This window comes from Castor canadensis, chromosome 11 (assembly GCF_047511655.1).
Source record: "Castor canadensis chromosome 11, mCasCan1.hap1v2, whole genome shotgun sequence".
NCBI lineage: Eukaryota > Metazoa > Chordata > Mammalia > Rodentia > Castoridae > Castor > Castor canadensis.
The window spans coordinates 137,800,096-137,824,156 of record NC_133396.1 but is presented as its reverse complement, the minus strand read 5'-3'; the positions used below and the strand labels follow the sequence as shown (position 1 = coordinate 137,824,156).

The following is a 24,061-nucleotide window of genomic DNA, read 5'->3' as shown; positions in this document are numbered from 1 at the left end:
TATTACTTTAATCCTACTAATACAAAATTGCTCTTGTCTTTGCTTATGAATCATCTGATTTGTAAAGATCTGATGACATGGAATCATATTATAATTGCTGTGATTTCTGAGAATTAAGTTATATCAATATCTATTTCTGATTTGCCATGGTTTACTCATTCCTTTCCAGAAGCAGACAGAAATAAGTATAGAGAACCTGATTGAAAAGTTAGAATTTTTCTTTCTTTTTTTTTTTTTAAGGCTTCAAATTGGGATAGGGTATCAGATATTTTACTAATACAGTTATCTTTAAATTGTCATCAGATTAGTTCTTGTATTATTGAAATTGTATGTATACTCATAAATTCATTCAGTAAGTATTATTGCTGAGCACTTGTGTTAGTTGTGAATAAGACAGATGAAGTGTCTTCATTACACCACTCAAACAGGCCTCTCTGAGGAGGTGAAAGTTGAGCAGAGTCCTGATGGAAGAGCCTTCCCAGTAAGGCAAAGCAGGAGAGATTGGAGCCTAGTACAGCACCAGCAACAAGGCCAGTGCCTCTAATTTAGTCAAGGAGTGTAGATGCACAAATCTTCCTGATTTCAATTCAGGGGTATAAGATTTAACTTGAATTCTTTTTTTTTTTTTAGCGATTTTATTATATTTTTAAATTGGCATACATTAATAACATGAGTGGGTTTCCTTATGATAATTCTGTACATTGAATAAGATATCTCCTTTTATTCCCTCTTTTAAACTGTGTTTCATTATATTGTCTTCATTTTCTTCTTCTTTTTTTTTTTTTTGGTGGGACTGGGATTTAAACTCGGCTTCACGCTTGCAAAGCAGGTGCTCTACCACTTGAGACACACCTACAGTCATTTGGCTCTGGTTATTTTAGGGATGGGGGGGGGGTCTCACAAACTGTTTGCCTGGGTTGACCTTGAGCTGAGCCACGATCTTCCTGATCTCAGTCTCTCAAGTAGTTACGATTATAGGTATGAGCTACTGGCGCCTGGCTTTAACTTGAATTCTTATGTGATTCAGTGATTGACATTTTATTGAGAATGGAACTTGTTTACTGTTCATTCCACAAGTGAATTATTGGGGAACTGAAACTGTTTTTCTTAGGTAGCCATTAAAGTTAAGTTTTTTGTTATCAATATCATTGTTTTTACTTCCTCTTACCCATAGCTCTGGAATGCCATGAAATTTTTGTCATTATATGTAAAGACTAAAATCAGCTCCAGTTTTTACAGTGGTACTTTATAACAGAGCAGTTTTTCTAAACTCCAAGGATAGTTTCTTAATTGTACAGTGGGAGGATGATGTAGTATTGTGACTTCATCAGAGGCTTTGTTCTTAAATAGAATTTAAAAGAGGTAAATTAAAACATTTATGCTGTATAATTTTAAAGAATAACCACAAAAAGGTGTTTGGAATGCAATAAAAAGACTAAAAATGGTCAAATTGCTAGTAATTCTTTTTTTTTGGGCAAGCACTGGGGTTTGAACTCAGGACCTCAGGCTTGGTAGGCAGGCATTCTTATTTCTTAAGTCACTCCATATAGTCTTTTTTTTGTCATGGTTTTTTTTTGTGATAGGATCTCACAAAGTACTTGCCCAGGGCTGGGTTCGAACCTCAATCCTCCTCATCTCTGCCTCCTGAGTAGTTAGGATTATAGGTGTGGGACTGGCGCCTGGCAAATTTTATTATTTCAGTACCCATTTTGAATATATTTGCTGCTTGTGTCCTGATTCATGTAGTGTTTGTTAGAGAGTACATAGAGAAGTTTGAACTTGAAAGCTTTAATGTTTTTAGATAATTGTTTCCTTTTAGTTCCTCAAACTTAGGCTTCCCTTTTAGCATTTTTTTTCCCTCCTCTATTTTGAAATTGTAACTCTACTTATGAGTGTCTGAGTGTTAGCAACTTTCTTCTTATTCTCTGGTTAAGAAAGTTTTTCTCTATTGTGGAGGTGGCACATGCCTGCAGTCCTAGCACTCTGGAGGCAGAGGCAGAAGAAGTTCGAGGCTGAGGCCAGCCTGGTCTGCATGCCAGATTTCAGGCCAGCCTGAACTATGTGGCATGACCCTCTCTTAAAAAAAAAAAAAAAAATTGTCTTGTAATAGCCAGCCAGACATGAGCTATATATGTTAAAATCAAAAGACTTTGTTGCCCACATGTGACTTCCTTTCTCTTGTATATATAATTTTGTTTTGCTACTATTGTTCTTCAAAGTTTTCATGTATTTACTTGACATACATAGTTGCTGAAAATTGAATCAGTCTACATTAGAGTTAATTTATCTTTTAAGTTCAGTATCAGAGTTCTGTTAGATGCAGGGCTAAATTAGTATATTGATAATTTTCATTCAAATGTGTTTCTTCCTACATGTGCTAGAAAAGGCATGTGTTTTAGGAATCATGTTTCATAAGAATTGTAAGTTACTGAAATGTGTTAAGGAAATAAAGGCCCAGGCAGGGTGTTTTGGTGATACTAAAATGTAATTTATTGAAATTTCTTAAAGGAACACAATCCTAAGCTACAAAACCTGCAAATTTGTAAGTTGAGTCTGATGAACTTCTTTTTTCTAGATGGGGTCTCAATATATTGACCAGGCTGGCCTTGAACTCCTGAGCTCAGTAGCTGGGACTACAGCACATGCCACTACAGCTGAATTCTGGTTAGCTTTTGACTTAGGCCATGGAATGGCCATGTTTCACAGTAAAAGTTACAGAGGCACAACCTATGAGATTGTTTGGTATAGGGAGAGCCTTTCTTAGTTGGGAACTTTCCTCCAAAGTGTGCCATTTGGGTTCTATAAAGTTTAAGAATACACAGATTGAATAGATACTATGTGTGGGAATCTCACTCTTTTTAACATGCGCACATCTAAACTGGAAAATGAGAGTGCACTTTTCCCAGAGACTGCCCTTTCCTTCCCTCTTGGTAAGGAATACTCCTGGAAAGAGCAAGCGTTACACAAAATCAACTTAAGTAAAGCTGTCCTAGATCTATGGGTTGAAAGTAGAAATCTTTCATTGAGGTATTTTCATCTATTTCATGTACTGTGTTCTGATTCATTTAGTAGTTGTTAGCCAGAGAATATATAGAGAAGTTTGAACTTGAAGTTTTGACATTTTCAGGTAATTATTTCTCTTTAGTTACTGTATTTTGTATGTTTTTATACTCGTGTACTCCTTTTGTGAAAGGGCCATCTTAAACTACAGATGCTACACAATGATGCTTTTCATTACATTACTATAATTGGAGGACATAAAGAAGACCTGTCTTTGTTAGTTGAATAGTAGTAGGGAACCTCTATAGTTCCATTGGAGAGACAATAAAAAATACTCACAGTTCACTTGTTATTTTTAGAGATTTGTAATTGTATTGAGAATCACCTCATTTTAACTATCTAGGCTGTTCAAGATCAGGTGGAAAGTTATAAAACTTAATTTTCATATTCAATATCATTGAGTTTTTTGGGGGGTAGTATGGAATTTGAACCCACGACCTTGAGTTTGTTAGGCAGGCGCTGTACAACTCGAATCATGCCTCTAGTCTTGTTATTCACTCTTGATCACCTTACTGTTGTCATTTTTGAGGAAGCATTTTGTTCCTAAAATGACACGGATTGAAATCTTTTGTTTAAGATCTTCACTTGAATTAACTCCAGGAGACATAGTAGTTCTTACAATAAATTGTTTTTTATGGGAAAGTATTTTTCTGATAGTAAATTTAGATTTCCAGTACCTGTGTTAGCTGTGGAATAGTAATCACCATCAACTTTTACTTTCAGGGGGATGTAGAAATCTCAATCTCATGACCAGGTTATATTCTAAAAGCAGGAACATATGCATTAATTAGTAACCTCCCATTATAAAGTTCCCTTCATTCTTACTTGGTTGTTGATTAGTTTGTTCATTTCTGTTTGAAGTGTCACTGTAGTAGCAGTAATGTTCAGCAAGACAGATTTCTTGTTTAAGGACTTCTTCCTCAGGGCTCTCTATTCTTCCTTCAGCAATTACTTGTTGGATAGTTCTATGCCATGCACTCTGCTCAGTGTTGGGATGTCAGAGATGGAAAGCATACATGTTCTTTTGGGCTTGCTTTGTGGTCTGGTGGAGGACAGGGACACATTAGTTGGTGACTTGAATGTGAGATTGTGACTATGCCAGTTATAGAGGTATATTGTGCCATGAGATCATATTTGAAGACAGAGCTCTAATTTGAGTAGGCGTTAACCTGGTGAAGATGGCAGGAGAGGACATTTTAGGAAGAGTAAACTAAAAGATGAAAGCTCTGTGATTATGGGAAAAACATGGCAAGTAGAACTATTTGAAAGATGATTGTGTAGATTTTAAGTCTTTGGAAAATCTTTCCAGAGGTAAATGCAGCCTGCCTGCTTGTAAATGTCAGTGCATTGTCCCATGTGTCCTGTGAACATACTTCTGGAATCACTCATTGTGCCAATCTCTTGTTAAAATTTGATTTTACTCTCACATTTAAAAAGAAGTTTGTCTGCATTTCCAGCTTCTTTCAGGAAGCTATCTGGCATGACTGGGTATTGGGTACCTAATCTCATGTGGCAACTCCCACATCCAACCTTAGTGGTGGCTTACCTTCTTTCTTCTAGATTGTCAGAGGCCTCACCCCTCTGTCTTTTATCTAGCCTTCTTCATTTACTTACACTACCTTCATAGACCCTATCAGTTAACTCCTGATGTAAATAAAGGCAGCACCAGCTGGAGAAGTTAATGAGCTGGAAGCAATACAAATGGAAGGCTTTGAATCCCAGCCTTGCCACTAATTCTGTTTTTAATTTTATGATTAATATCATAGATTTTACACAATAGTTTTGTTAAGGATTAGAGGACAAACTGTGTAAAGTGTTTGGCACAAAGAGGACTCAACAAGGATGACTTTTTTCAGGAATTTAAGATTATGTGATCTCAGTTTGAATTACATAGAAATGTTGGCTATAGTTCATTGATGTTTTTAATATTACTGTTCAGTGAGACAGTTTCATTGAAGCTTATGAAACTCATTTATTTAAATATTAAGAGAACCCTTAATATTAGGATTTTTTGCTGCAGCTGTAGCAGAGATCTTTAGCTTTTGAGAGAAGATAATTACAAAGAAGTTTTCATGAAAAGTTATAACTTAGCTAGCTTAGCTTTTTCCATCCACCCATTAGGGAATCTTACGTGTATTAGAGGAAATATAATTTGTTTAGATTTAAATTATATTCTTTGATCTAAAAAGCATATGAAGTATTTAAGATTTTAATATGTAGTCACAGAATTATACTACTTTACACAGAAATACTACTTTCATAATGTAGAATTTCCTTTGATCTGCATTTAGACTGGTATAGTGCTTGTAAGTGTTGCACTTCAAATAATTTTTAAAACTTGTCTTTATATCAAAGGAAGCAGGTGGTTCTATCCTATTTAATTCTGAGTATATAAATGTGTACCCCATAAACAAAATAATGTTTTGGTTTCATATGAATATATGCTGTATAAAATATAAGAAATTAAGCATAACTGTTAATAGCTCTTAAGCTTTTGAAAATTAATTTTATAAACTTACCTGATAATGAAGCAATAGTTCAGTAATAACATTAATATTTTGCACAGAGTTCTTAAATTAGATCTGCATTTTTATAGATTTTTTTCTAAGATGCCATCATTAAATTGAGTGCATTTTATTTTTCTCTGTACTCATGAACTACCCCACATATAGTCATTTTCCCCACTGATATGTCTAGCAGCAAGTGTTGCTGCTTCTTTAATTTTGTTTTGTTGGACTGCTCGAGGATTGGATGGTGTCTTAATATAATAGAGATACAAGAGAGAACTTTCTATTATGATTATGATTGGTCTGCTTGTCGCAACAAATTAGGCAGTTTGTTCCCATCTGAAAAGTAGTGTAAATTTCCTTAGGGATTTGTTTTGAGGTTTAAGTGTGTACGTGTGTACCTTGTTTAGTATTGCCTTTAGTGTGGTTTGATTGTAGCATGGATTATTTATAGTTATTGCAGAAATATTTGATATTAAGAATATGCACTATTTTGTAAACTTGTTATAGTAAGTAGTACAGATAACACTTTCCCCTGTTAGCTAATATGTAGAGTGAGCACTTACTTAGATGAATGAGTATTAATCTCATTACACTGATACCTTCTTTTTGGTAAGAGGAGTTAGCATTTAGATGTTAATGTACATCAAGAGAAATGAGTTATGCCAGAACATATTAATGGAATTTTAATACATAAAAAATGGTGATTATTTTGTAATGTTTTTTAGTCTATGTATCTTACTGGGACTTATTGAAAAATCCACTGCGCACTGTATAGTACTTTTGGCATAAGGCTATATAATCCAATTCCATTAATTTAGCTTTGCGTTTCATTAAAGAGTGATTATTGGCTTCCCCCCCAAACCTATTTCTAGTTGAGATTTTAGTGATATGTGTAGCATAACCTTTAAAATTAATCTGCTAATGACCATATGGTTTATGGCATGATTATAAAATTATTTAGACTTACTTTTAAAAGAAATACAGTTATTGTTGACACATCTAGGAGTAATCTGGAAACCGTTGCATAATTTTAATAATAAATTTGACATTACCTTGTCTTAACAATGTTTTAATGTTAATCATTGTAAGCACAGGAGAAAAGAGATTGTTCTTTTTTTTGGGGGGGGTGGCAGTTACTGGGGTTTGAACTTAGGGCCTTATGCTTGCTAGGTAGGTGCTTTACCACTTGAGTCACTCCACCAGCCCAAGAGATGGCATTTTGTTCACATAAAAGTTTGTACTATGAAACTTGAATCTGATTGTACATATTCTCTTTCTTATAGTTCCAGATATAATGCTGTAACTATATATGACTCAGAATTGTACAAACGCAAATTTTAGTTTACATGTAGCTTAATACTGTCTTTTGGATGTTCTGTAATAGAACCTTTAATTTTTGCTTAACTTGCATTGGCACAGCTTTAATCCATTCAATTTTAACAATTTATTGTACATGTTTTATCACTTAAATTCCAACTCTTCAGCCTACTTTTAGACTAACCACCAGTTTTTTTTTTTTTGGCAGTAGTGGGTTTGAACTCAGGTCCTGGTGCTTGCTAGGCAGGTGCTTTACCACTTGACCTACTCTTCCAGCCCACCACTAACAATTATTCTTTAACAAAGAAGTGTGTTTTTAATTTGTATATTCCCCTTTATTATTTTGAAAACCAGATTAATCTTTAGTATTTGCTTTAATGTCATGGCATGATCTGAGTCATTTTGTGCATATGAAAAAACTTTAGTATTTGGAGGTGTGGCTCAAGTGGTGGAGTGCCTGCTTTGCAAGCATGAAGCCTTAAGTTCAAATTCAGTCCCACCAAAAAAACAGAAAAAAAAGTTATAGTGTATTTAATTTCATGCTATGTTCATATGTTTAGATTTGTCTTTGATACCTTTCTGATGGCTTTGTCGGCTAAGCTTTAGTTTGCTGTATCAATTTATAGGACCTCATCAATTGATTTAAATCAACAACGGGTTGTCAATCTTTTATATAATTCTTGCATGCAAATTTTTTTATCTCAGTATTTTTGTGTTAGTATTCATTGGATTGTGTAATTTCCTCCCTTCTCCCCTCCCCCGTCCTCCCAGATCTCATTTGATTTTTAATTCTAAGTTTTGGTTTCTTTTCCAGGTCTTTTACTTGATGGATGTTTCTTTTAGTGTTGTTCTTCTTGTCTTTCCTGCTTCTCATGTTCCTCTGTGAGTGACTGTTCCCATGTTTATTTAAAATACCTGTTTTTAATCTCTTATTTACTTCTGATCTAGACAAATCTTACTATTGGAAACTAAGTTCTTATTTGAAATTTCAGAATGGTGCTTTGCTGTGAATAAGTTGAAGATATATTCATTTGAAATCCTTAGAAGTGGAAACTATTTGAGTCTTATTTTTGTGTTAATTAGAGACAGTTTATACCGTAGAACTCGGGTAACTATCGCATTGTGTGTCACTGAAAAAATACTGGTACTTTACATTTCAATTTTTGCAATAAATGTAAGATCAGATGTAGACATTTTTATAGATTATAGTTATAAAGAATTGACTTAGGCTTTTTAAAATTAAATCACCTACAGGCAGTGAATTCTGGACACTGTCGATCCTCTAATCATCTGCCTTCCCAAATTTGAGATTTTTATGTAGCTGTTTCAGTTTTTCTACAGTGTGTTTTACACAAGACTATATGAAAGAACAAATCAAACAACAACAAAAAAACTATTGCAACTACTTCTGGGGCATGGCTCAAGTGGTGGAGTGCTTGGAGACCCTGAGTTCAAGCATCACCCCCCCAAAAAAGAAATTCTAGAATGTATCAGTACACCAAATTTGAGAATTAGAATTCATCAACTCTTTGGTCCTTCAGAAGCTACTGAATTATAACTTCTTTTATATAGATGGTTTTTAGTTTTCTTTATTAAAAACAAATCCTCCTAAATTCAACTTCGTATGTGATTATATTTCAGCAATGTATCCTAAAAGGCTATATAAAATATTTTATACTGTCCTTAGGAATGTCGAATTGAAAGTATGGGATGGCATACTAACTAGTACCAGTCACTCTGATAGTAAATTTATATGTGTATTATAATTCATCAGAAACTTTGGGAAATGTATTTTTTTTCCTACAAAAGTTACTTTAATAATAGCAAGAAAGAGAAACTAAGAGCTTAATTAAAACTGGAGTGTGTGATTCAATGGAAGAGAACTTGCCTAGCATGTGCAAGATCCTGGGTTCAATCCCTAGCATTGCAAGCAAAACAGCACAGTAACAAAAAACTCAAGAATTTAAATAAATTGATGTTGGGAAATAGTTTTTGTCTGGATTAAATGGTAATAGAAATAAATGGTGTGATAGCTTCAAATAAATTGATAACTGTCAACTTTGGGGTGACCTGTGATACATATTGGAATTAGTCTTAAGTTTTTTGAGCTGTTACTAGTATTTTTAAAAAGTTTCTAGATTTTTAAAGAATGTTAAGTATCAGCATAAAGGTCATATTATAGGAGATTTTACAAAAATATGCTTCAGTGTGTTACACTGGTACTATTAGGTCTTACATTTGGAGTCTTTTCTAGATCACTGGAGGCTAATCGATAAATAGTTTCATCTTTGATTATGTAATTCATGGAAGGATACACCATTGTTGGTGGTGAGCATTGTGCAGAAGGTTACAGTGCTTGGAGAGGATCAGCTGCTAGGATCCCTGAGGCCTCACAGGGTGGCATTATATAGCAATTTGTCATGGTGAAGAGGAAGTCTAAACAAATGGGTAATGGTAGTATACTATGAGAATTATTCATTTTAATCAAGCTTATGAGAATAACATCTGAAATCAAGTGGTAATTTATTAATTTACAGTGAGGAATATAATTGGCAAGGGCATTAGGTGGATGGCTCTTCTATCTAGCACATACATGTTCTTTGTGTAAGTCAGTCAACACTGGAAATCATAGTTCATTTGCACAGTGAACACATGATAAATGTTAACTTTCAAATTTTAGTGGTATTAGAGTAGTCTGATAAGGAAAGACTGTTACAAGGACATGGTGCCTGTCCCCACTGGCACTGCTCGGGTAGGCTTTGTCATCACTTGTGTTTGTGGCTTTTCTTCCTTGCTGTCCTGCCTGACTAATCCCTGTTCATATAGATGGAATGTATCTTAGTTATGCAGATTGATGATTTAGTTTTAGGACTAACACCTCTTTTGTATTTTATTTGATTCCTACAAAAGTGTTCCTGAGGGAGCTGGCTCTTTTGAATGTAAAATTCATAGTGGAGATACTCAAAGGACCGATGTGGTAAAATGTCTTTGCTTGTTTAGTTGTAGGCCTAGGATTAATCCCATTTAATTTTGTTGATTTCCTAGGGAAGAGAAGGGCAAGGATTTCCTCCTGGAGTCTGGAAATTGCTTATTTTTCCTTTTCATGTATCACAGGTTGATAAATTAGTGAGTTTACCAAGATCCTGCCTTCCCAATTAATTCAGTAACTTCAGTGCTACAGAGCACTACAGTGTTTCTTTGGATTGTATAAAAATATTTAAAAACACAGTGAGGGTGAATACAAAAGCAATCTGAAGTACAAGTGGAAAAGTCTGCTATAAGCAACATTGTAGAAGACTGAGTGAGTAGTGTGTGGTCACTGTGTGCTGGGATGCACACCACATGACTTCTGGGGGGCAGTGTTAAACAAGAACTGCAAGATGTGCAGGTGGGTTGTGTAGGAAGGTTCTGGTCACACTTTATTTGGTTGTATTTCATATCAAAATTCATTCAGTGAAGCATTTTCAGTAATAGGAGAAGAAACTTTCTTCTCTCCCTCTCTCTCACTCTGTACATACAGTTCTTCCCACACATGCAACATAACATTGATAAAAATGTGGTTGAGTCTCCTCATATTTAAATGAAATGTACAAACGTTTGTATTTGGTCTGTAGTGAAAAACCTACCATTATTTGGATTCTGGTGTTTGTCCATAAAAGTCATCTTTTACACAGTATGAACTTTACATGTAAGGTCTGTGTTTATTTTTTTCTTTTTTTTTTTGTCACTAGTACATAAGGTTTTGAGCTTAGGGTCTTGTGCTTGCTAGGCAGGCACTCTACCACTTAAACCAGGCCCCCAACCCTTTTTGCTTTAGTTACTTTTTAGGTAATAGGGTCTTGTATTTACCATTGGTCATCTTGGACCATGACCACCTCCTACCTATCTCTTCAGTGTAGTTGAGATTACAGGGAACAACCACCATGCTTGGCTTGTTGATTGAGATGGGGTTCTGCAAACTTTGCATGGGCTGGCCTCCAGCTATGATCTTCTCCTTCTCTGCCTCCTGAATAGCTAGGATTACAGACATGAGTCCCTGTGCCTGGCCTTGCAAATATTTTCCATAAAGGACCTGATAGTAAACACTTTACGGTTGCTGACCAATAAATAAAATGAAAGAATTTACTTAGGTACTTATGTAGATAAATCAAATTTCTACAAATTTTCAGTGACAGAAAGAAATGCATGGCAGTAATCATAGTAGTTAGTAATGAGAGAATGGAATTTTTGTTTTGGAGAGGGGATAACATTTTACTTGGCTGGGGTCAGAGTCAGTGTTCCCTGTCACCAAAATTGATTGAAAGCACTCGTTTCTGGTCTATAATGAGATGTTATGTGGTTCATCTCTAAGCAAGTCTTTCCACACAGGTAGGTGCTGCTAAGTATTGTGTCTTGAGCAGACAATGTTAACTGAGCACCCTAACAGCACAGAAGGCATTCTAGAGCTCTCCTGAGTTATTTCCTTGTCTAGTGTGTCACCACACTGCAGATTTGCCATCACCAACAGAAGGCTAGCTGGGCTTCCCAGTTACAGAACCAAGTGGTCTTGGAAATGAGCAAGTTTCTGTTGCGTTTGTATTGAGGGCTGAAGAAATTGATCTGAACTCTAGTTTAAGTTTGGAAAATGTGTTTGCTGCAGGTTTATGAGAATGACAACATGTATAAAGCACTTCGAGAGTATTTGTAATTCAGACAACCTTGATTGGACTCAAGTGGATAGTATGGATTTCTTATTTAACCATTGTTTTGTCTAATAACTTAAGTAGAGTTGGTTAAAAAACAGTTATCAAATCTGTAGCACTTATTCCCAAAGGCTACCCAGTGTTTGTTAGCAGTGATTGAGACTGGATCCTTTTGTTCAGAAAAATGTAAATTTCAGCCCTGATCTCAAAACATTGGAATAAAACTTTACTACTGATAAACTGTTGGACTACTGTGTAGAGATAATTATAAGATGTGTCTCTTAGTGCTCAAGGAATGCAAGTTTTATGAACAAAATCTTTTCTGACTGAATTTTGTGTAAAGCAAACTAGAACTGATGTTTGGTATTTCTTAAAAAAAGAACGTTTCTTATAACTAGTGAAAGAATACATAGATTTTTGCTAAGACACCTGATTTATGACACCTGATTTGTGATATTTGGGGAACAAAGTTCGTTTCATCTGTTAGGCAGGCTGAGAAAAGACTTTATAATGCAAAGCCAAAGAAGCAGTTGATGAGAGAGAGACTCTGTTGAGGTAGATGACAGACTAGGAGAGCAGCGCAGCACAGATAGAACTGTTAGGTTTCTATCTTAATTATACCAAGACTGGGGAAATATGCAGCCTGCCCCAGTTACCCAAATGAAAAGGGCTCTTGGGCTGGTGGTGTAGCCTGGGGTAGAGCACAGGCCTGGCATGTTGTAAGGCCCTGAGTTTGATTCTCAGCAACATGAAAGGGCAAAGAAAGAGGTTTCTTTTCAGTGACAACCTGGGACAGTCAATACTGCCCAGGTGCCTGTGTGCAGCATTCCTCACCCTCCCATCTAAAATTTCTGCCTCCTACCAGACCTGAAAGCTACAGTGACTCAGAACTGCCTCCTTCTGCCTCCTTTCCCCCCTCAGGTTCTTTTTGAAGAAAAGCCTAAATTTAATCAGTACTTGGTTGTTGAAGACTATAAGATTATTTTCCCTAAACCATTGCTAATTCTAATGCCAAGATATGCTAGTTTGATCAAAGACTAATTTCCTAGGCCCAGACAGCAAATAAAATGGGATTAAGTTCTCTTTTCTTTGAAGTGAACATATGCCTTTGGACAGAGTGCACACTCACAAGATAAGAATGATGCCATAGCAAGTTTTAATGATGTCTGCCATCTTTACTGAACATAATAGGGGAGGAAAGAGGAAAATCCCTGCACCTTATTAAGGCAGATGGACTGGTCTAGGACATCATCAGGCTAGGGAAGGCATTTGTCCTCTGAAAGGTACTGCCTAGTTGTAAATTTTTTTTCCCACTCCTTCTAACCCCCCTGTTTTTGGTAAAGCAACTACCAAAAGGGATTATCTTTTTCTTTGTTTTTTTCTTGGGGGGTGGGATTGGGGTTTGAACTCAGGGCTTCACACTTGCAAACCAAGTGCTGTACTGTTTGAGCCATACCTCCAGTCCATTTTGCTCTGGTTATTTTGGAGGGGTCTCTTGAACTAATTCCTAGGGAATAGCCTTGAATTACTGAACTGTGATCCTCCTAATCTCAGCCTCCCAAGAAACTTGGATTACAGGCTTGAGCCTCTAGTATCTTTGTTTTCTTAATTATGAAAAATTTCAAACGTATTAGAGAAAGTAGCATACGATCTTTTATCTGCCCACCACACTAATACCATAATTACTATTTTAAAAATCACTCTTACATTATCCATTCTTTTTTTTTTCTGAAATGTTTTAAGGCAAAATCCCGACATTAATTTTGATTGTATGTACTTTTCATCTCTAAAACACACGGACTTTTCTTTAGCATGGCCACAATGCTGTTATAGTGCATTATAAAATAAGTAGTAGTATGTTAAAAATCACGTGGTAACCAGTTATTTTTCATTTTATTTGGTATTTCTGAAAAGTGTTTAGATCGCTAGGTTCTAAAGTTTCTTTGGCTGTAGATTATTAGAGGCCCATAATATGTTTCTGTGCTTGGACTCACTTGGCAAACTTGAGACCTACGAGTGCTGTCTCCGAATACTGCTTTTAATGGAAGAAAAGTACCTAAGATCAAGAAAAGCCAGTTGTATTAATAGTTACCAAGACATCGTACAAATAGGCACTTGTGACATTGCAATTTTATATATATATATGTGTTATATAACAAGATCTAGTGGACAATATAATGAACGGTAGAATTTTAAGGTATGCTGTCATGCATTATACTGTAGAATATCAAATAATTTTAATGTGATATGAAAGGATCTGGTTTCTTTGGCTGACAGTCACAGCTATTGCTAATAGCTTGCTGTATGTTGCCTCCTCATAAAGGAATTATTAATTTCAATTATTGGTTGGTGAAAATAAAATAGTAAAAAGCTTATTTTCCACCCAAATTCAGAAGCTCACCAAATTCTATCCACAATTTTGTGTTCTGCAGTAAAGGGACACTGTGTATTGAGAAAGATCCTGGCTGCATTTCTGCTTCACTTGTCAGGTTCACATCCTGGCCTTTGTTCTTTGAGTTCTTTTTGATTAGAACTGTCTTTCCTGCTGTTAATAAGTCTGGTTCCATCTTATACTTCAGCTCTCAGTTCAAAGGTCACTTTTTCGGGACATCTTTTCTTTAGTCAATCTTCTCAAGTTGTTTTCTTTGACTAGTTGGAGCTGGTGGCTCAAGTGGTAGAGCACCTGCCTAGCAAGTGTGAGGTATTGAGTTCAATCCCCAGTACTGCCCACCCCCAACCCCTAGTAAAAAAGAACAGATGGTCCTTAAGGTAGAAACCATGACTTTTCTTGCCTTCCCTATATCCACAGCTCTGAGAACAGAGTACTTGTCATGTAGGTATTACTTGGAAAGTGTTTAGCAAATGATTCTTAAGTTCCTGTTATACATTATATCTCTAGTTTGCTTCTTTTATGTGTGTAGAATGGTAATTATAATTTATAACTATTGTTACTGCTGCTTTGTAGTATGTAAGCCCTCGGTGCCACACACAGTCCTTTTGTACATTGCAGGATGGCTCTTTTATGTTCTTTGATGAGTCAAGTTCTTATATGGTGTTTCTAGACCCTTCCTTTTAAAATTGATTTTAAAATCAATCTCATCAGAGAGAGAGGGCGAGAGAATATAATGAGGTAGAAAGTTGGAATGGGATAAAAAATTGGTTAGAGACCAACTTGTCTTTGACAAAGGAGCTAAAAATATACGATGGAGAAATAGCAGCCTCTTCAAAAAAAACTGCTGGGAAAACTGGTTAGCAGTCTGCAAAAAACTGAAACTAGATCCATGTATATCACCTTATACCACATTAACTCAAAATGGATCAAGGATGTTAATATCAGACCACAAACTCTAAAGTTGATACAGGAAAGAGTAGGAAATACTCTGGAGTTAGTAGGTATAGGTAAGAACTTTCTCAACGAAACCCAGCAGCACAGCAACTAAGAGATAACATAGGTAAATGGGACCTCATAAAACTAAAAAGCTTCTGTTCATCAAAAGAAATGGTCTCTAAACTGAAGAGAACACCCACAGAGTGGGAGAAAATATTTGCCAGCTACACATCAGACAAAGGACTGATAACCAGAATATATAGGGAACTTAAAACTAAATTCTCCCAAAACTAATGAACCAATAAAGAAATGGGCAAGTGAACTAAACAGAACTTTCTCAAAAGAAGAAATTCAAATGGCCAAAAAACACATGAAAAAATGCTCACCATCTCTACCAATAAAGGAAATGCAAATTAAAACCACACTAAGATTCCACCTCACCCCTGTTAGAATAGCCATCATCAGCAACACCACCACCAGCAGGTGTTGGCGAGGATGCGGGGAAAAAGGACCCCTCTTACACTGTTGGTGGGAATGTAAACTAGTACAACCACTCTGGAAAAAAATTTGGAGGCTACTTAAAAAGCTAAACATTGATTTACCATTTGATCCAGCAATACCACTCTTGGGGATATACCCAAAAGACTGTGACACAGGTTACTCCAGAGGCACCTGCACACCCATGTTTATTGCGGCACTATTCACAATAGCCAAGTTATGGAAACAGCCAAGATGCCCCACCACTGACGAATGGATTAAGAAAATGTGGTATCTATACACAATGGAATTTTATGCAGCCATGAAGAAGAACGAAATGTTATCATTCTCTGGTAAATGGATGGAATTGGAGAACATGATTCTGAGTGAGGTTAGCCTTGCCCAAAAGACCAAAAATCGTATGTTCTCCCTCATATGTGGACATTAGATCAAGGGCAAACACAGCAAGGGGATTGGACTTTGAGCACATGATAAAACGAGAGCACACAAGGGAGGGGTGAGGATAGGTAAGACACCTAAAAAACTAGCTAGCATTTGTTGCCCTTAACGCAGAGAAACTAAAGCAGATACCTTAAAAGCAACTGAGGCCAATAGGAAAAGGGGACCAGGAACTAGAGAAAAGGTGAGATCAAAAAGAATTAACCTAGAAGGTAACACACACGCATAGGAAATTGTATAGCTATCCTTATCTCAACCAGCAAAAACCCTTGTCCCTTCCTGTTATGGCTTATACTCTCTCTACAACAAAATTAGAAATAAGGGCAAAATAGTTTCTGCCGGGTATTGAGGGGGTGGGGGGGAGAGGGAGGGGGCAGAGTGGGTGGTAAGGGAGGGGGTGGGGGCAGGGGAGAGAAATGACCCAAGCCTTATATGCACATATGAATAATAATAAAAAAAATTGGTTAGAGAGATTTGTCTTAGCAAGGAAGGGAATCATTTATGAGTCCTGTAGCTGGCCAAGGATTTTGGAAATTTATCCTTAGTATAACGGGAAGCCAGTGAAGCAATGGGTTTGTTTTGGGAGTACCATTACGGGTATAATACAAAGAAAAGATAATAGGAATTTGAGGAAACTGGTTGCAAGGTATTTAGTTCAAAAGTGGGAGATGCTTTACTAGAGGGGCAAAATGAAAAAGTGGGTGATGCCAAGGATCTACTTTCTTGAGACAGGTGGGTATGATGGTAACATGGTAAAGGAGAGGAAGAGATGATTCCTGGTTTTCCTGTGTGGCCTGTAGATACTGAGAGAGTGCTGGAAAGGTTCTAACTCTGGAGCTGAGAGAAGAAATTTACACTCAAGATGTCTTCTGTCCCCACATCTACATCCAGACATTCACATAGACATCCAAATACTTGAAGGCCTTACTTAAGAACTTTTTAACAATTGTGTTTTATTTTTGTAAAAAGCAAGTTTTGCTTCTCCTTTTTTTTTTTTTTCCCAAGTAGTTAGCTTTTTCTCTTAAGTGTGTAAGAATTTCTGTCTTCCCTCTCTTGTTGGGAAAATGCTTATAGCTTTTTTTTTTCCTTCCATTTTTTTGGTCAGGAAACAAAACATCTCTGGCAGTGGAATGTAGTTTTTAAAATTTTAAAACAAATAAGCAAATATGAATGCAAGAGGCCATTCCTCTCTGCTTATTAATTTCTAGGCTCAGACAGCGTTTTACATTGTATCAAGCCTAGACCAAAAGCTTTGGTTACTTTAGGGACAAGTTGGGTTTGCCTTGTGATGGTGAGATCTTGGGAACTCAGGCCCTACCTAGGTCTTTATTGCAACAGTCTCAGCTCCATTATGTATATATACAAAAACTGCTTTGTTGCTCTTTCGAAGCTTGGCTATGGGTATGGATTATGAGTGGATAGAAAATATTCAGCTTGTCTTCTTTAACAGAGAAGTTTTTCTTAGATTCCCTTCTCACCCCTGATTATTTGTTCAGGTGGCGGAGCACACAGAGGGCATGGTATTACAGAGCACTATGGAATCCTCAGAGGAGCTAGGAATAATTTTATTTACTGCAGAATTTGCCATTGGTTTTCCTTAGTTAGTATTCTTTGGTTACAAACAAAAATGGACTTAACTGAAGCAAGCAAGCAAGCAAGCAAAAAAAGGTGGGGAAGCCATAAAGTTTAAGAGCCAAGTGTTCCAAGGAACAGGAGCCCTAACCCTGGGGATCAGGTAGCAGGAGTTACTGGATAATTTCTCCAGCATACTGAAGTTTAAATGAATTCATTTCAGACATTTTTCTGTGTGTGTGTGTGCTTGTTTCCCCTCAAGGTTCATGTCCTCACTAGGACAGTTCTGATTATCTTAGCTTGCTGGAGCAAGGCAGGGTACCTTGACTAACAGTCTTACCAGGTTGCTCTAAATTGGGTGGAGCAGCTTCCCAAAAGTAATCTTCCACTGTTGGGAATTTTCTACGATTTAAAACAGATTATGACTCATTCAGGAGTATTCTATCTCTAGCAGATGAAACTAGTTTTCTATGGGAGTGGAGTTTGGGAATCACTCTTCACAGCAGGGACTCAAATCTGATAGACTTAATTTCAGTCTTTAAAAAAATGACTGAATAATAGCTCATCTTAGCAGGTTCATGCTGTTTCTATGTTTCTATCCTAACCCGGAGTTTTGGGTAAACTTTGCTACTGCTTGAGAAAGATGGTTCTTCTCTGCCCTCAAGACATAATGGTGTTCCTAATTTGAGTCCCATTCCCTGTTGTATTCTCCCCCCCACCCCCAGTGTTCAGCTTTCCCTGTGGTTCTGTCATTTTCCTTTTATCTGTCAAAATGTGTGTTTATGTATAACAAACCCACCTACACTCATTATTTTCTTTAACCCTGTCTGTGGTCCTTAGTGGTGTGCTTGAGAATAAGAATAAGTGATGTTGGTTCCTTTTTAGTGCCTTTGCTTTCCACAGCCCTGTGATGAGCAAGCATATATATGTAAGCCAGTTCATAAGGAAAGTTAATTGAAAGGATTTTCTTAAAGTAAATCATTTGGAGTATGAAATAATTCTGGAAGGAATCTTTTTTTTTATTGTTTTATTATTCATATGTGCATACAAGGCTTGGGTCATTTCTCCCCCCTGCCCCCACCTCCTCCCTTACCACCCACTCCACCCCCTCCATCTCCCCCCACCCCCTCTATACCCGGCAGAAACTATTTTGCCCTTATCTCTAATTTTGTTGTAGAGAGAGTATAAGCAATAATAGGAAGGAACAAGGGTTTTTGCTGGTTGAGATAAGGATAGCTATACAGGGAGTTGACTCTTATTAATTTCCTGTGCATGTGTGTTACCTTCTAGGTTAATTCTTTTTGATCTAACCTTTTCTCTAGTTCCTGATGCCCTTTTCTCTGGAAGGAATCTTGAAAGTTTCTATTTTTCACCTGTGTATGTCTGTGTATATACATAATACATTTGGATATATGTTTATATGCATGAAGTATGTTTTCTATATAGAAAATATTTTACTGTAGTTTTTTCCTTTCTGCCTCAACTACAAGTTTATTCAAAATAGTGGCCTTTGTCAGTTTTTCGAATAAAGAATCAATTCCTTTGTATCTTGTGGACAGAATTTTCTTTAGTTACTGTTATGAACTCAGATTTGTACGTATTTTTCAGTTGATTTTCTTGCAAAGTAGTTGCTCTTCTGTTTGAGCCACACTTCAGACCATCTTGCTCTGGTTATTTTTGGTGATGGGGAGTCTTGTGAACTATTTGCCTAAGCTGCCTTTGTACTTAGATCCTCCTGATCTCAGTCTCTTATGTTGCTATGATTACAGGAGTGAGCTACCAGCACCATGCTTCTAAGGATGTTTTGACATTATTTCATTAATCTCTCCTACTTGATTTCTGGCATGCTTATCTTGCACATTTTCTACTTGAGAGCTGGAATTAACTATTTCTACAAAGGTGTATGGTTATTTTTTTAGGAAGTACTATCTAGGGACTGTAAACTGGACATTAAGAATGTTATTTGCCAGCTGATTAAAGCTGTGTGTATACATATTGGTGATGTTGGGAGTGGGTGTTGAACTCAGGGCTTCAGGCTTGCTAGGCAGCTGCTCTACCACTTGAGTTGAGCTACTCTGCCAACCCTTGTTGTATTGGTAATTTTTGGGATAGGGTCTTGCTGTTATGCTTACGGCAGCTTGGAACAATCCTCCTATTTACACTTTGCTGAGTAGCTGGGATGACAGGTGTGCACCATGTGCCCAGACATCGGTTGTGATGGGGTCTTGTGAATTTTTTGCCTGGGCTGGTCTCATACCATGATCCTCTTGATGTCTTCCTCTTGAGTGGCTAGAATTACAGGCCTGAGACACTGCACCTGGTCTAGATTGATACTTCTTTTTCTTTTTTTTTGTTGAACTTGGGGTTCGAACTCAGTTTTGCACTTGCAAAATAGGCGCTCTACTGCTCTAGCCACACCTCCAACATTAGTCCATTTTGTCTGGTTAATTTGGAGATCTGGTCTCAAGAACTGTTTGTCTGAGTAGGCCTTGAATTGTGATAGTTCTAATCTCAGCCTATAAAGTAGTTAGGATTATAGGCATGAGCCACCATTAGCAAAGCAAAAGGAATATGCTCAAAATGGGGCTCAAGCCTACATCCATGAGATTAAGAGTCTCAACATAGTGTTTACTTAAATTCTTTGCATTTCTTCTGAGCCTGAGGGGTGGCACACCCAAGTGCATGCCTCACACACTTCCTTCCCCTCCCAAATTCTAATCCCATCATGGGGGCATTCCTATAATCTCATCTACTTCTGATTATATTTCAAAGGCCTCACCTTCAAATAACATCACATTGGGGTTTGGAGCTTTAATGTATGCATTTTGTGGAGCCACAATTCAGTCCTTATCATTTCTTAATCAATTTGATGTAGTTTCTTGTTTACACTGGCAATATTTTAATAACTTCAAGATAGTAATACTAATAGTACACTTTACCATATGGTAGTTGTGTGCTATTATTTTTTCCTTAGAATATATCCCGGTAGGGGTGCGTATTCCAGATACGTTGTGGTATACCCCTGTTTATTTAAACTATCCCATGTAGACAGACATTCAGGTTGTTTTCTGTCTTCTACTGCTTATAAATCCTGTCTCAGTTACTAGGTTTGTGCCTACTTTGTTTCTCGTTGTTATGACTGTAACTGGGGAGAGATTTCTATGTGCAGAATTGCAGCACAAAGGGGTAAATGCTTATCTAATTTTGCTGGATTTTACCAAATTATCTTCATTAATAGTTGTTACCATTTTTGAGACCTGCTTCTTGGTGTGGTTTAGTATGTATCTCAAACTCTTAGTGTAAACTCTTTTTTTTTTTGCTTCTGTAAACTCTTAGTGTATTTTTGCCTGTTTTCTAACAGGGTGGTGGTGGTGGTGGTGGTGGTCATTTTCTCTTTCTCTCTCTCTTTTAATACATTGGGACTATAAACCTTAGATTATAAATATCTGTTCCTGGATTTTCATTTGACTTCTAATTTTATTGATTTTTAATTGCTATGCAAATAATTTTCTCCACATTTTTATATAATCATATTTGTAAATCTTATTTCTGATTTTGCATAGTTAGAGAAGTTTCCCCTTTTTCCAAGTTGCAAAAGAACTCACTTTTCCTTCTTCAAGAACTGGTTTGTTTTGTTATTTACATTTAAATCTTTGCTTGACCTATTTGAAAATTATTCTCATATGGTTGAAGAATGTATCTAAGCCCCTTTTCCTTTGGCTGTGCAGTTATATGGATGGCATTTGTTAAAAGTAGCATGTTTTGTATGGTTATCATCATGTCAGCTTCTGGCAAATAAGCTCTCAAAAATGTTTGATGAATGATTGAAAAAAGTGTCTTTTAAAGATTTTCCAGTCTAGTTACTTTATTAAGATTTTGATTATCATCCTTCAGCTCTAGGAAGTAAATATTCAGAATTTATTTAACATTTGATGAAATTACAGTAGATTTAGTGAACAATGCATATGTAATAATCACACAAGATACAGTATAAACTTATATAATGCTCGTTGGCTTGACTTTTTCACTTTTCTATGAAAAAATAAAAAAATTGAGGAAGTAATTACTCATGTTCAGAAACCACCACGATTCCTATTTTTGTATATTTATTTTCTGTGATGCATATGGTTCTGATGGTACAGTATGAACCATATACTGCTCATTGTTTTCTATCCTGATTTACATTTTTTTGGGGGAAGCTAACTAAGACTATTTTCTCAATGTCTTAAAATTTGTCTCTTGTCCGTTTTTAAAAAAATTTTTGGATAATTTGTCTGGGCTGGCCTGGAGCTCCTGGGCTCAAGTGCTTCTCTTGCCTTACCCTCCTGAGTAGTTCGGACTACAGGCAGACCCCTCTGTGCCCTTCTTTCCTTTTGTCTTTTGTTTTTGGTGGAAGTTCATTTTGTTTTTATAGAAATTACTATTCTGTGTATCTTTGTGATTCCCCCCCCCCAGTTTTGTACTGTGTGATTGATTAAAGAAGTTACCTGCCATTTCCATATTAAAAAGGTTAGTGATAGAAATGATTTTATAGTTATTAATGTAGGGTTTTGTATATTATCTGGAATCTTATTGCTGTAATAATGGAAGTTAATTGTGAGGATGTAACTTGAATCCTAAACATTAAATCCCAAACATTAGCCAATTTTTATTGGATAAGGGATAATTGAATAATCTGTTAAATTCTAGTTTGCTCATGATTAAGCGAGTATGTATATTGATATATTCCGTTGTAATTATTTTCTTGATCTGGCTGCCTAATTCTTGTACATGTCAAAATCATTGTTGCTTTATAGCAGAAACTTCTTAGCATTTACAGTATTTTCTTAGGTGTGTATTCCTTCTCTATAATGTTGTGATCTTCATTTGCATATACTAAAAATGTAAAAAAAAATTCATCCAAGATTTGGTTGGTTGGGGCTGGGATCATAGTTCAGTGGTAGAGCCCTCACCTTGCATGTGCAAGACACCACACAAACAAACAAGCAAACAAAGATTTGGTTATTCTTATCCTATAAGTCATACCAGCTTCCTTCATGTACATGGACAAAGCATATTAATTGGGGAAGATTTTCCATTTTTCAAAAAATACTGTTCTTGTTATCCAAAAACGGTCTCTTCTTTTATTTTCAGAATTTTTATACCTCTTGGTAAATGTTTAGTTTTCTCCATAGGAATTCCCACTTTTCGTTATGATTCCTTGTTTTTCAAATGTCATTGTTGCGGAGTAAATTGGTTCCATATCTGTTGTGTAATATATGGGAAGGCTTTTACTTTAGCATCCTAATTTTTGTTGACTGATGATGTTTTTATTCATTAAATCAGTGGATTCTTTTGATATTTCATATGTAAGTTTTTCTTTCTGTAATAGTTATTTCAATTCAAGAATCATTGAGGTAGTCTCCATCTTTCTTTCTTTCTTTTTTTTAAATGAACATTCATAAGGCCCCACTTCATTTAAGATACAAATGTGCAGGTGCTGTTACAGACAAAGCAGGGCTCTAGAGTACCCTTCTTTTGGTTCTGCTACTTAGTCCCTAGATATCTGAGGAAAGGAATTTGATTTTTAAATTACAGAACTGTGTGATGATGGCCTTTAGACTTAGGGCGTCCTTACTCCTATTGTTAATTTTCTTTATGGGTATGATTTTGGCTAGTAGAATATTGTTTGAGATGATTTTTCTGGTCTTAATTATCTGAGTATTTAAAAAATAATAACTAACAGACTTTCTTAAATGCTTTTAAATAAATTTGTTGTGGTCATTATAATGTGATTTTATTAGCTTTCCTCAAACCTTCAGCCATGTTAGAAAATTCTCATTCCATCAGGATGTCATGTATTCTGTTTATTTGTATTCAGATATAGTTTTAATAACACTTTAATTATGATAATGGTACAAAACCTTATTAGTTTTATTATGTTATCTAAATTAGTGTCTTTTAAGCATTTAATTGAAATTCATTTACAGAAGCATGAATTTAATATTTTATATAATGTTATAGCTTTGTGTTTAATATTTCTATGATGCTGGTGATCTGTTTTCATTTTTTTCCGTATTTAGGCTACTATTTGATGTGAGATTAAATGTTGAATTTGTGGAGTTCAGTTTAAAATTATTATTTCAGTTGAAGTAGTTATGTCAATAAATACATGGGTGTAGTTGGATGCATTGGCTTCACTTGTGCTTTGGTCATTTGCTGTGGTAAAGGGAGAGGAAATAATTTTGTGTAGACAGAAGCAATTTTTATTTCCCCCTACCAAGTTGTATTTTGAGAGCAGAAAGGTCTGTAGTTGCTTCCTGCTTACAAGAGGGTAGAGTGTACAGTGACAGGTTTCTTCCCGAAAGAATGTCCCATTTTAGTATATGATGTACATTACCTGTCTTTCGCAAATAGTATCTAGCAATACACTGATACTTTAGGGTATTTTAGAAATATATGTAAATGGAGATTTTTTTCTTCTAAGTCTATATTAATTGAATCATTTTCTAGCTTAGTATTAAAAATAGAAGTTGGGAGGACTTTACCTGAACCAGCTGGCTTTACAAAAGTGGCTTTACCACCTCCCCATGAAATAGTAGGTGGATAAATGCAGTGACACTTTGTCTATTAAAACTTACCAGTTGTGCCTCAAAAGAGGCATGTTTTATAATCTC

At 36.1% G+C, this 24,061-nt stretch overlaps 1 protein-coding gene across 2 annotated transcripts in view; it reads left to right on the top strand.

Annotated features, from left to right (window-relative positions):
* Cdc73 (cell division cycle 73) overlaps positions 1 to 24,061 on the top strand; it is a 108,216-nt gene that overhangs the window by 27,952 nt on the left and 56,203 nt on the right. The gene's annotated exons all lie outside the window — the stretch shown is intronic.